The sequence below is a fragment of the Rhinopithecus roxellana genome, chromosome 13 (assembly GCF_007565055.1).
Source record: "Rhinopithecus roxellana isolate Shanxi Qingling chromosome 13, ASM756505v1, whole genome shotgun sequence".
NCBI classification, from domain to species: Eukaryota; Metazoa; Chordata; class Mammalia; order Primates; family Cercopithecidae; genus Rhinopithecus; species Rhinopithecus roxellana.
The window spans coordinates 5,251,983-5,264,710 of NC_044561.1; the positions used below are offsets into that span (position 1 = coordinate 5,251,983).

A 12,728-nucleotide genomic window follows, 5' to 3' on the forward strand; every position below is an offset into this window, starting at 1 on the left:
CTACACTTTAGACACAACCACCGTCAGGAGCATCTGTTTTGTTTCTGTCTTTTTGCACAAGCTGATTTTCTCCTAAATGTAATGAGTCGATCTATGCACAGCCACTGTGAGCTGAGCTAAAGTGCCTTCTGTGCTGTGGCTTGGCCCTGCCCCCGCTTCTGACTTGCTGCTTTGTGCAGTCCGCAGTGGGCTCCTCTTCCACGCCCCTGTGCAGTTGCTAATAAACTCCTCTGTGAAGGACGCAGCTGGGCAGCTATGGCCCTTTTCATTTGAGGGATTATTGCCTTCAGAGAGCTCCCCAGAAGTGGGATTCCTGGGTCAACGACTGTGAGCTTTTGCTTCTCTTGACTCCCTGTGGACCCCTGTTAACCTGCATACAACCGACTGACTCTCCTGCCGTACAGCCTCTGCACTTGCGGTGGCCTCATCTGCCACCGTCTTTTCTATTGGCCACATCCATCTCCAGCGAACTTCTGTGATTAGTCACATGTATTTGTTCAGTCAGTCACTTAGCAGGGGTGCAAGGCACCACACTTGTGCATGGGTAAACGGGGAGGAACAGGCCAAGGCCTGCCCTCAGGGAGCTGCCATTCCAGGAAAGAGAGGTGGTAAGGACACTGGCAGACCAGTGTGTATTAACCAGAGTGGGATCAGAGCCCTGCAGGACAAGAAGAGTGTGCCGTGAGAAGCGGGAACAGGCAGGCTGAACCCAGGCAGCGAGCGTCTCTCTAAGCCATGTGAGGACCAGTGCAGAGAAAGGTGCGTTTTGTGGTGGGATGTGTGGTTGGTCATGTGCGTGTGCGTGTGTGTGTAATCTCCGGGTCTCAGACCCAGAGAGCACATGGTATATGTGGCTCATTTGACAGAGATTGCCTTTTTACCACCACCACCTGCTCTGAATCCACTCTGCTTCTTGGCCGAGCCCTTCCCACCTCCAGGCTCTGCACATGCTGCTCCCCCTTCCTAAATGTCCTCCCTTCACCCCATCTCCACCCCCACCAGGGGACTCTCTACTCACTTGGGGTAGGGCAAGTCACCCACTGCCTCACCATCCCTTTGCACACCCCTAGTATTCATTACACAAAGGACACCATAGTGTATTCATTACACAAAGGACACCATAGAGTATTTCTGCACAGGGCCTGGGAGCTCCCTGAGGGCAAGAGTCAGTCTAACTAATCTCAGAGGCCCCTCACCTGCAGATATAGGCACCCGAGGCATGTCCTGACAGAACAGCATTGGGGCGTTCTTGCTGTCCCTACCAGATAATCACCCCCTCTGCCCCCACTGTCCCAGGCTTTCATTCCATTCCCACATCTTGGCGACGTGATTCCGCATCAACAGTGAAGAGAGTCCTGCTGGAATACGGAGGAGAAGCGGCACATAAACCTTGATGGGTGACTGCCACCACACACAGTTCTGTCCACGCCCAGGTGACACTGGACACGGACATCAGGACATGAAATCGCTTGCTCTACTGGAGGGGTGAGAAATGGGGGATGATTTTGTTTTTCTCTGGATTTCTCTGTTTCTGCATAATTATTGCATGGGTGGCCGATGGATAAGTAAACAGACATTTGCAGCTTGGTGTGATTCTGGCAGGCCTGAGAGTTGTCAGGGAGGGCAAGGGAGCAGAACGCAGGGAGCAGGTCCCTTCGCCCGGGAGGCCGGGGAAGAGGCGCAGGAGGAAGAGCTGAGGTGCCCGGGACAAGTTGGGAGGAGGTTCCCCAGGTAGGGGAATGGTGTGTGCAGAGGCCCAGAGGGCATGAGGTGCATGGGGACAGGCTTAATATTTAGTTTGCTGGGAGCATAAGGAGAGAAGGAAAGGCTAGAGTGTCAGCAAGGCCAGCTGCCAGGCCGAGGAAGCCAGACCCCCACAATGGCAACACAGGCCCTGGGGAGGGTCCCACTCGGAAGGGCCTCCACCATGGGGAGGTCTCAAATGACTCCACTGGTGTCTGACCTCCTGGCGGCCAGCAGATGAGCCAGGGGAGGTCAAGCCTGTGGGATCCTCTCCCCGTCATTAAAGTAGCACCTGGCAGGTTATTAAAGACCCCAGACCAAGCAGCTGGGCTGCTGCCATGGCTGCCCACTTCCCACAAATAAAGAGTGCCAGCCAGGCGCAGGGAGTCTCTGCCAGCAGTCTATTTCTAGCTGTATGTGGTTGGGATGAGGTGGGTGACAGGGAGGGGTGCTAGGGCAGCCTGATGCACAGGTCTGGCTAATGGCCACTATAAACAGCTCGAGCGTGTGGGAGGAGGGTCACTGCAGCATCTGCCCTGATGCAGCCAGGCCTGGCAAATGTCCAGGGTGACCGCAAACGCCACCCAGGGCCCGGGGTGCTCCGAGGTAAGCGAGACTACTGACAGACGAACTACTGGACTGGGTTGAGATGCTCTCAATTGTTGCTAATGCCCCCAGTTAGGGCCATGGTTCTGTGTCTGGTTTGGGGGCATATGTTTTGCTGGCAGGGTATTTTTAAGGAGTCTTCACAAGACACTTATTTTTTTTTTTTTAATTTTTCAGAGTTCTGACCAAGCCCTTGGCACAGGGACTGCAAACAGGAACAGAGGAAGGCAAGTGTCTGCAGTGAGTGTTTTCTTTGCTGTTTATGGACTGGGTATTCTCTGCTCTGAGACAGAGCGGGGCTTCTTCCTCAAGCCACCAAATTGAGACCTACAAAGGTGGGGCTGGCACCAGGCACAAGGACAACAGATTTCAGTCCAGCAGAAGGAGGACAGGATCATGAACACACATTCCTATCAAGGGGAAGGTGGCCTCATACGGGGATGCAATCCCTGACCTGAACGTACAAGCACAGTGGGAAGGGGAGAGGAGGTGAAGGGTCCTGAGGCCCACCATGTGCCATCTTCCTTCACATACGCCCCTCACTGTGTCTCCAGAGACCCATCCTGGGACAACCAGCATGCCCCTTTCCAGGAAAGAAAACCGAGAGCAGAGAGCTAGGAAGGGAGTGGGAGTCGAGGCCAATGTGTCTGATCCCCAAGTCCATGCTCTCCCTGTGTCTAGAGCAGAGACCAGAAGGAGCCAGGCATGGAGAAGTGGACTGGGGAGTCACAGGCCATTGCTGGCTGAGGGAGACAGTGAGACTTTCCCAGTGCATCTACCCAGCTCCAAGTGTGTCAATGACCTGCCTGCCCCCATGGCAGGTCTGTGCACCCGCCGCTGTCAAGTTGTGTGCCTCCTGAGGGCCAGAAGCCAACATTCTGCCCCGCTACCCTGCCACCTGACCATCCTCCACCACACCAATGAGCCTGCTGTGGGCCTGGCCTGTGCGGGCCTCGGATGAAGAGCTTGGCCAATCCAGAGCTCAGCACTCGAGGAATTCCCAGGGAAGGAGGTGAGATCTGCCCTGAGATGCTGGAGTGCCAGGCCCAGGAGCTCAGGGCTGTGTCAGAGGGAAGCCTGGGGGAGGCTGTGAGGCTTGGAGAGGTTTTCTCTAGGGGTTGATGCCTCACCTGAGCCCTGAGGAACAAGTGGGGGCCAGTCAAACTAAGCGTTCATCAGGAGGCTGGGGAAGGGCGCTCAGGGCAGAACAGCAGGTGCACAGACACCCGGAGAAGGAAAGGGCGGGACGGTTAGGGAGAGGAAAGGTGTTCACCATGCTGGAGATGACAGTTCTGAGAAACAAGGAGACCTACACAGACAAGGACTGCATCCTGCCGGGACAAGGAGGATACGGGAAAGAGCTGAGCTGCCACTGTCCCTGGGGCCAAAGCATACGACCATACTGCCAGGTCACGGGATGCTGGAGGGAGAAGGGCTCTGACTCAGCAGCCCAGCCAGGGGGTTCCAAACGGAGTTGCAGGGGCTCCGGGAACTTCGCAGAGGTAGAGACAGGCTCCGTGGGGGAGCAGAGCGCTAATTGTGGCCAGTCTTGTCTCCCATTCAGCCAGAGTGTGAGACCCCTGCATGATTCTGCTTGGGAAAAAAGATTTCTGCTGCTATAAACCCCACAGCATCTGAAAACCACTGATCAAATCCCATCTTTTTATTTCACATATGACAGGGAAACTGAGGCACAAAGACGCAGGGCATTTCCCAAGGTCCCCCAGCAAGTCAGTGGCCTAATGAGCCTGACTTCTGTTCTGTGGGCCACTGATTCTGCCCCGATCGCCAGGCCAGATGGGGGCTGGGAGGAAGAACCACCTGGCCGCCTGTAATAAGCACCCCACTGTCCCCCACCCAATCTCAAGCAGGCCATGGGCATGAGGCTGTCAAAGGCCACTCCACCCCGAAACACGCGCGGGTCTGAACCAGTCTGCTTCCCTGCACCCCACTCTAAGGTCTCCCCTTTTTTGTAGCGATTTGGGAAAAGAAGGAAGCGAGTCTATAAAGATGCACAACACTGTCCAGGGAGTCTCTTTCTCTCAGGCCAAAGAATTTCTATCAGATTAACAGCTGTGGAAGGCGGAGAGGAGAGGCGGGCCTGGATCCGTCTTGTACTCTGACAGCAAATCCCTCCGACCGAGTGTGTTTAGAACACCTGAAAGTGGGCCAAGAATGGGAAAAGGTGGTGGGGTGGTGGTAGGTGGGCATAACGAAAGAGAACAGGAAGAAACCTATTGAGTTTACTTTAGAAAATATTGGTGTTCATGGAGTAAGTATATGACTGTCCAAAGCTGTTTAGTTTTACATTAAGATGATCAGCATTTTTTTTTTCCCAGCAAGAAATGTATTTGAGCTGTTGAAGTATAAAGACAAATAAACAGCAGCAACTCGAGCCTTCGTTAGGGGTTCCAGGGAGCCACACGTTGTCTCCAGCTGTCTTCCAGGATGAGAGGGGCTCCTTTAAAAGGCTGGGATCGCGCAGGCCCTTTCATCAGGCCAGGGACCAGCCCAGTTCAGCAGAGGGAGGGCTGTGAGCACGGCGCCTACACTGAGCATCTGGGGCACTCGCAGGTGACTTACTCCCCCAGGTGCAGCTGGGCCCCGGGCCCCATCGGGAGTCTCCTGAGGGCCCCTCCTACTCCTCCTTTTCTACCCCTCCACTTGGCAGCCTCAAGTGCCACTTGCACATCCGTCTCTTCATCTGATCCTAACAGACAGGGACCAGTCCCATTTCACAGAGACCGAAAGTGCGACTCTGAGACATGAGATGATGTGCCCCAAGTCACAAAATGAGAACACAGCAGAGCTCGGATTGAAGTCGCGATGTCACATGACCCCACAGTCAACAGACAGTAAGTGCAAGAACCAGTGCGAGAGGCTGGGAGAGCATTTGCGGGGTGGGGAGCAGACCGTGGGCAGCAGCTCATCTGGCAGGAATGAGGAACAGGGTCCAGGAAAGGGTTTCCCACGCGGCCCAGGCCCAGGCTCGCCCCCCGCATCTTCACCAGCTCCAGGATACATCCATTTCCCCTAAACGGTCTTCCCGCTTTGCGCACTGGGAATACATGTTAATTAGCTCATTCACATGTGTTGAGACCTTGCTCTGTGCTAGGCACTGTGGGATGTGTTTCACAAAGCTCATCTCGTTGGCCTCTGCATCATCTCTGTCAAATAAGCGCTGTTACCAGCCTCACCTCATGCAGGAGTATACAGAGGCCCAGAGAAGCAGAGTCACTTGCTCAAGGTCACATAGTAAGTGATGGATCCAGGCAGGTTGATTTCCGATGCTCCCTGAGGGCCTGAAATAAGGCCATCCATCTCCTAATTGTGAGCTCCAGCAAGGCACAGCATAGGGCGGGTGCTCGTGAAATCTTTACGAAATGAGTGAATATTAAGATTTCTGGCTTCCAAAGCCATCTAGACGCCATGTAGAAACCCTCACGTTTTCCCCCGGGTTTGACTACAGACTTCTAAGCTTGTGTGCCATCTCCATTTTGATGGCTGCTTGTCATTTCAAACAGAACTCAGCCAAACAGACGCCTGAGTCCTGTACCTCCGTGTCCACCCCTACACCCAATCTGTCCTCCCCCTAGCCTTGTCCATCTCAGCCACAGCAGCGGAGCCCCTAGAAACTCTGGGAAAACCTAATGGTCGGTTTTGACTGTCTTTTCCCCGTACCTCTCACATCTCATCCACCGGCAGCTCCCATTGGCTGTTTTCAAAATACACTGAGTTCAACGACCACTTCTCCCACTATCACCCTGAACGAAACCACCAACCTCTCTGACCCAGGCCACTGCAGTGGTTTCCCTGCTTAAGCCACTCTTCCTCTCTACTCAGCAGCCAGAAGGGCTTTTTAAATGAAAATGTCCATTGGAACATGTCAATCCCTGGTGAAAATATTCCACGGCTTCCCAGGTAACAGAATAACATCCAAACCCCTTTCTCGAGCCGATATGACCCTGTGTGACCCAGCCCCTGTCTGCCTCGTTGTCTCACCTCCAGGCCGTGTCCCTCGCTCCTGATCCTCCAGGCACCCTGGCCCATCCCCAAACTCCTAACAGTTCCTACCACACTTGTCCCCCTTCTGCTTGGACACAGGACCTTCCCTAGACCTTCACGTGGTACTTCCTCCCTCTCACTGAGGCTTCCTCCCCTTGCCCTGGGCAGACTTGTTACTCCCCTCATTGGTGGAGATGACTTCTCAGGCCAGACTGTAAAACTGCCAGGCATGGGATTCTGTCATCTTCGGACCTGGCGGCCATGATGTGCGGAAGCTCCTACCAGCCCATGGGGAACGACCACATAAAGAGGCTGCCCATAGTGTCCTGGCTGACAGCCAACCACCACCACCAGCTGTGAGCAAAGACGCTTCCAGATGATTCCAGTTCTTGGCTATCAAGTCATTCCCAGCCTTCAAGTCTCCTAGTGGAGGCCCCAGACACTATGGAGCAGAGACAAGCTGATCCTGTCTGACTTCTTGAACCACAGAATTCATGAGCAAAATAGTATTTTATGCCACTAAATGTGAGGTAGTTTTTAAAAAATTTAATTTTACTTTTTAAAATGGACATGTAATAATTGTACATATTTGTGGGATACATAGTGATATTTCAATACATATTTTTAAAAACTTTTTTTAGTTTTACTGAGTCAGGATCTTGCTCTGTTGCCCAGGCTGGAATACAGCGGTGCAAACATAACTCACTGCAGCCTCAACCTCCTGGGCTCATGCAATCCTCCCACCTCAGCCTCCTTAGTAGCTGGGGCCACTGGCACACACCTCCATGCCTGGCTAATTTTTTAAATTTCTGTAGAGATGGGGTCTTGCTATGTTGCCCAGACTGGTGTCAAACTCCTGGGCTCAAGTGATCCTCCTACCTTGGCCTCCCAAAGTGTTGGGATCACAGCTGTGAGGCACCACGCCTGGCCTCAATACATACTGAGGTGGTTTCTTATGCAGCAATAGTAACTGGAATCCTACCCTACCCAATGCTGTCACCCTCCCCCCATCACTTTGTATCACATTATTTATTACTTTTTCAGTGGTTCTGACCCGGCTGAAGTTACTGAGTTACATGTTCACGTGTTCACTGTCTTTCTCCTCTATGTAAGTTTGTAAGCAGGGAGATGTTGTAGCTTTTGTTCGCCACCATAGTAAGCAGTTAAAACCATGTCTGGCATGTAGCAGGTGCCCAGAACAATTTTTTGGAATAAACAAATGGATGAATACTAGGTGGAAGGCTTTAGAATTATTCCTAATGTAGGCCGGGTGCGGTGGCTCAAGCCTGTAATCCCAGCACTTTGGGAGGCTGAGACAGGCGGATCACGAGGTCAGGAGATCGAGACCATCCTGGCTAATACGGTGAAACCCCAGTCTCTACTAAAAAAATACAAAAAAACTAGGTGGGCGCCTGTAGTCCCAGCTACTCCGGAGGCTGAGGCAGCGTAAACCCGGGAGGTGGAGCTTGCAGTGAGCTGAGATCCGGCTACTGCACTCTGGCCCGGGCGACAGAGCGAGTCTCTGTCTCAAAAAAAAAAAAAAAAAAAAAAAAAGAATCATTCCTAATGTAGCACTTTTTTTTTTTGGGGGGGACAGAGTCTCACTCTGTCGCCCAGACTGGAATGCAGTGGCGTGATCTTGCCTCATTGCAACCTCTGCCCCCTGGGTTCAAGCAATTCTCCTGCCTCAGCCTCCCAAGTGGTTGGGACTACAGGCGTCCGCCATCACATCCAGCTTTTTTTTTGTATTTTTAGTAGAAACTGGGTTTCACCATGTTGGCCAGGCTGGTCTTGAACTCCTGACCTCAAGTGATCCACCCGCCTCGGCCTCTCAAAGTGCTGGGATTACAGACGCGAGTCACCGTGCCTGGCCCGAATATAGCACTTTCTACCCTTTATTAGAGTTGTGAATATTTCTGGCTTCCTCATGGACCTAAGAGCCCTGCGAGAGATACCTCATTTAATTCATCTTTACCTCTGCCCTATGCCTACCACTCTACATTATATCCTGGGTATTTAGGACCCTAAACTCCCCTCAAATGGTCCTAAGCCTATCAGATGACACTTAGGTCTGAGAAAGACTTAGGCAAAAGGTGGCTGCTTTCGGGGTAAATGGCCAAAGCCTGCACATTTGTGTTAGGGTGTGCTGAGGCTCACCATGGTGTGGGGTGGAGCCAAGGGTGGGAAAGGCAGGGAGGGAGCAGGCATTGCCCATGCTACCACTTTCTGCTGCAAAATCAGAGGTTTGCTGGGTGAGAGGGTTTTCAGACTACAAGGCATTTTGACAAATCCATTCATTCATTTATTCTACAAATATTTACTACATGCCTACAATATATCTGACACTGCACTAGGTTCTAAGAAAGACAGAAAGGTAAACAAGAGGAATTCTGCTTTCAGGGGAAGAAGAGAGGACCGTGACACAGAACTGCAATGGAGATGTGGCTGTGTGGTGTGGGTCACAGCAGACCTCTGAGCAAAGGGAGGTTTGGTTGAGGCTTGAAGGATGAGCAGGACCTCACCAGATCCCTGCTGGGGAGGAGCAGCCTGTCAACAGATCTGTGTAGGACTCTGTGGGTTCAGGGAAGGCTGGGCCAGCGGGCACAGCTGAGCAAGGGTGAGAAATGGGGTCGGGGGGAGGCTGGTGGGGCCCTGGCCGGGGGGGCCTCATGCTACTGTGGAAGCAACAGGGGCCATGAGAGGAGGATGCTGGAGTGGATGGCTCTGTACAGTCGGATGAGGTAAGACAAGTTTCCAAGGGTGGCTCGAGGGTGATGTGAGGTGCCTAAACAAGGCCACAAGCTCTGCCCTTGGCCCAAGGAGGCTGAACGAGCTATGGGGTGGAGGTGCCCTTGGCGTGAGCTCTCTAGAGCAAGGGGTTCCCATTTGCCCTTCGGCACACTCCCTCCCTGTGCCTGGCCTGGCACGTGCTGGAATTTCTGGATGCTCTCAGTGACTCCCAAACTCGTGGATAGATACAGGCGTGCATATCCAACACCCTATGACAAGGAGGCCCTGGCCAGCCTCCCGGAGCTGGTGCAGTTCTGGGCACTATGGGGCAGGGGGTGGGCAGCAGGGTAGGCTTACAGGCTTGAACTGGCAAAATCCCAGACCTGGGCTCTAGTCCCAGCTCTTCCACTTACTGTCTGTGTGAGCTTGGGTAGGTCCCTTTCCCTCACCGGGCCTCAGTTTCCTCGTTTGTAAAAAGAAGGCACGAATGGCTTTGGATGCTGTGAGAACTAACAAGAGAACTGAGCACAGCATCCCAGGCAAATCCAGGCACACAGGAGACTCAACCAAAGCTCCCGAATCTCACTCAAGTAGGACGGTCTACCCAGCACAAGGCTGGGCATAGGGTTGGTGCTCAATAAATGTTAATGAAATGGAGAGAGCTGGCTAATAAATCAGTGCTTCTGAAGCTGGATACAGATGACTTCTCTTCATCAGGGAAGAAACGTGCCGAGAGGCAGGGCCAAAATTCAAACCATGAGCAACTTGAGAAATGTATTTTTCAGTAAGTCATAGTAAAGATCGGGGTCGAAGAAAACATCTGGCTAAGTGAACTAATGGCTTTAGAGAAAGAGGAGCCCGGCCGGGCACGGTGGCTCAAGCCTGTAATCCCAGCACTTTGGGAGGCCGAGACGGGCGGATCACGAGCTCAGGAGATCGAGACCATCCTGGCTAACACGGTGAAACCCCGTCTCTACTAAAAAAATACAAAAAACTAGCCGGGCGAGGTGGCGGGCGCCTGTAGTCCCAGCTACTCAGGAGGCTGAGGCAGGAGAATGGCGTGAACCCGGGAGGCGGAGCTTGCAGTGAGCTGAGATCTGGCCACTGCACTCCAGCCTGGGCGACAGAGTGAGACTCTGTCTTAAAAAAAAAAAAAAAAAAAAAAAAAAGAGAAAGAGGAGCCCTGCTTTGTGCAGACGGGAAGAAATTATCCACTGCTGGTTTTAATTTAAGATGAAAAAAATCTTATTCTATTAGCCTAAATATTGCTCTGCTGTGCAATTGCATGGAGTTTGGAATAATATTTTTCAAACAGAACTACTGCTATTTCAAGTAATTACACAGCTAAAAGCAGCCATTTGGGGTTGAGCAAGATCTCATCATGGTTTCAATTCCCTCTGGTGTCATTTTCTGTTATATTTGAGAAATTCCTCAATAAAGATGTCAAATAGAGTGAGGGCTTTGCTCCTCAGAGGACAGACTTGGCCAACCTCCAGGACACAGTCACAGGCAGGCCATCTCCACAGGAAAATAACCTCGCTTACTCGAAAGAAAAGAAAAGGTTCCACTGTGAAAACTTAGGCAAGAAAATAACTTGTAAGCCATCAGCCTCATTTCTCCTAATCAGCTCAGAACGCTTTTCAAACTGGCCTGTTTATTTCTAAGGTGATCAGGTTTTTATCCCAGCCCCCATCCCTAAGGAATTCAGTGGTGGTTCAGAGAGGAATGTTACAACTGGACAAGACTCTTGACCCAGACTTCTTGAGACAAAACAGCAGGAGGTGCGAATGGGCTTAACTATTCCTGGTGGGCGATGGGCTGTGGGGTGAGGTTCAGTGACTGCCCAGAGGCAGTCAAAAATGCACAAGGCAGTGAAGACAGAGAACCTTCCAACAACTCAGTGGGCCACTCACAGCCACCAGATGCCCACTGGGGACAAAACCTTGTGCAGGAAGCTTTGTCAGGCAGCACAAACAATTCCAAACATTTCCAGGCAGCACAATTTCAAGCAGATAGTTAAATGAGCAAAGCTGGTTGCAAGCAATAGGGAGTGATGGAGACTGTGGCAAACAAGAGAGTATACACACCCTCTGAAGCAGACAGTTGCAGTGTATTTCACTCTAGCTGCTGCCAGCACCACAGTGAAATGTGAGCAAGACTGCTGTTGCCCTGGGCCCCCACACTTTGGGGGTCCTTGTTCTGCCTCTCCTGTGGCTGCAGCAGCATCTCCCGCCCCTGCCGACTGCCATGGAGTAAGCAGTCCATAGGGAAGTCATGGGCGCCTGGAACACATGCCTACCACTCTACATTACATCCTGGGTATTTAGGACCCTAAAACTCCCCTCAAATGGTCCTAAGCCTATCAGATGACACTTAGGTCTGAGTAAGATTTAGGCAAAAGGTGGCTGCTTTCAGGGTAAATGGCCAAAGCTTACACATTTGCCTTAGGGTGTGCTGAGGCTCACCATGGTGTGGGGTGGAGCCAAGGGTGGGAAAGGCAGGGAGGGGAGCAGGCATTGCCCATGCTACCACTTTCTGGTGCAAAATCCAAGCAGTCTTCTAAATTCCAGACTAGCCTCTAGGTCATTAGTTAGGAATATTTGTCAAGGTAGAAGAGACAGAGTCATTCTTGTTTGGGAGCTTCATAATGACTTTAACATTTTAGCCATGTGGGATGGGAGCCTCCATCTGGACTCCTGTCTCAAGTCCCGCAAACTTCAGGGGCTGGGTAACTGGAATGATGCTAGAAATATTGATTTTTATGTGATAACCCTTAATTTTTAAGTGTTGACAAATAATTTAATAAGAACAAATGATACCACCATGGGGACAAACCAAACATGTCTGCGGGCCAGACGGGGACTGTGGGTTGCCAGCTTGAAGCCTCTGCTGGAAAATGATGATAATATCCAGTACCTGTACAGAATTTACATCTGCACATAAGCTCTGTGCAATCTCCTTTCAGATTTGATCACGACACTGACCTGCTGAGACAGGTACTACTGGCCCATTTCATAGTTAGGGGAACTGAAGCTTGGTGGGCTGGAGGAACAGGTCCCGAACTACAAAACTCATGAGCAGTGACACCAGAATTTGAACCTAAATCTTCAAACTCCAGGTCCAGCTGACTCTTACAGCATGATTGATTTCTGCCAACACTGATGAAGCCCCGCGATCCTGGAGTATGAGGTGCTTTAGTTCTTACGGTGTTTCACAGATGAGGGAGCTGGGACTCCAAGAAGTCAGTTAACTAGCTTGAGGTCACATGGTCAGGATGGGTTGGAGCCTGTTGGCACCAAGGTCTGGTTCCTCTAGAGCTGGAGTTTTGTCTTGAGAAAGAGAAAGGCTGAACAGAAAGAACTCTGTTGGGAAGGGTCTGCCCTCAGCTGAAGGCAGAGGAGCAACAGAGAGAGCCTTTTCTCGGCTGCTGTCTGTGCAAGTTAGAGCTGCGTGAGGTTCCAGTCTGTGCTCAGAGGTAGTGGGACGGGGGGAGCCTTACCCAGTTCTTTGAAATTAATCTAGGTAACCATAATCCATTGTGAAAACAATGTTGTTGAAACAAAGGCCCGCACAGACTCACTGTTAGTCTACAGGCTGCTGGCGTCAGGCTCGGGGGGCACTGGGAGTACTTGCTATAGCCAAGA

The 12,728-nt window shown here is 51.8% G+C and overlaps 1 protein-coding gene across 2 annotated transcripts in view; it reads right to left on the reverse strand.

The window, feature by feature from the left end:
* Positions 1–12,728, reverse strand: part of SCUBE1 (signal peptide, CUB domain and EGF like domain containing 1) — a 145,986-nt gene that overhangs the window by 104,727 nt on the left and 28,531 nt on the right. The window lies entirely within an intron of this gene.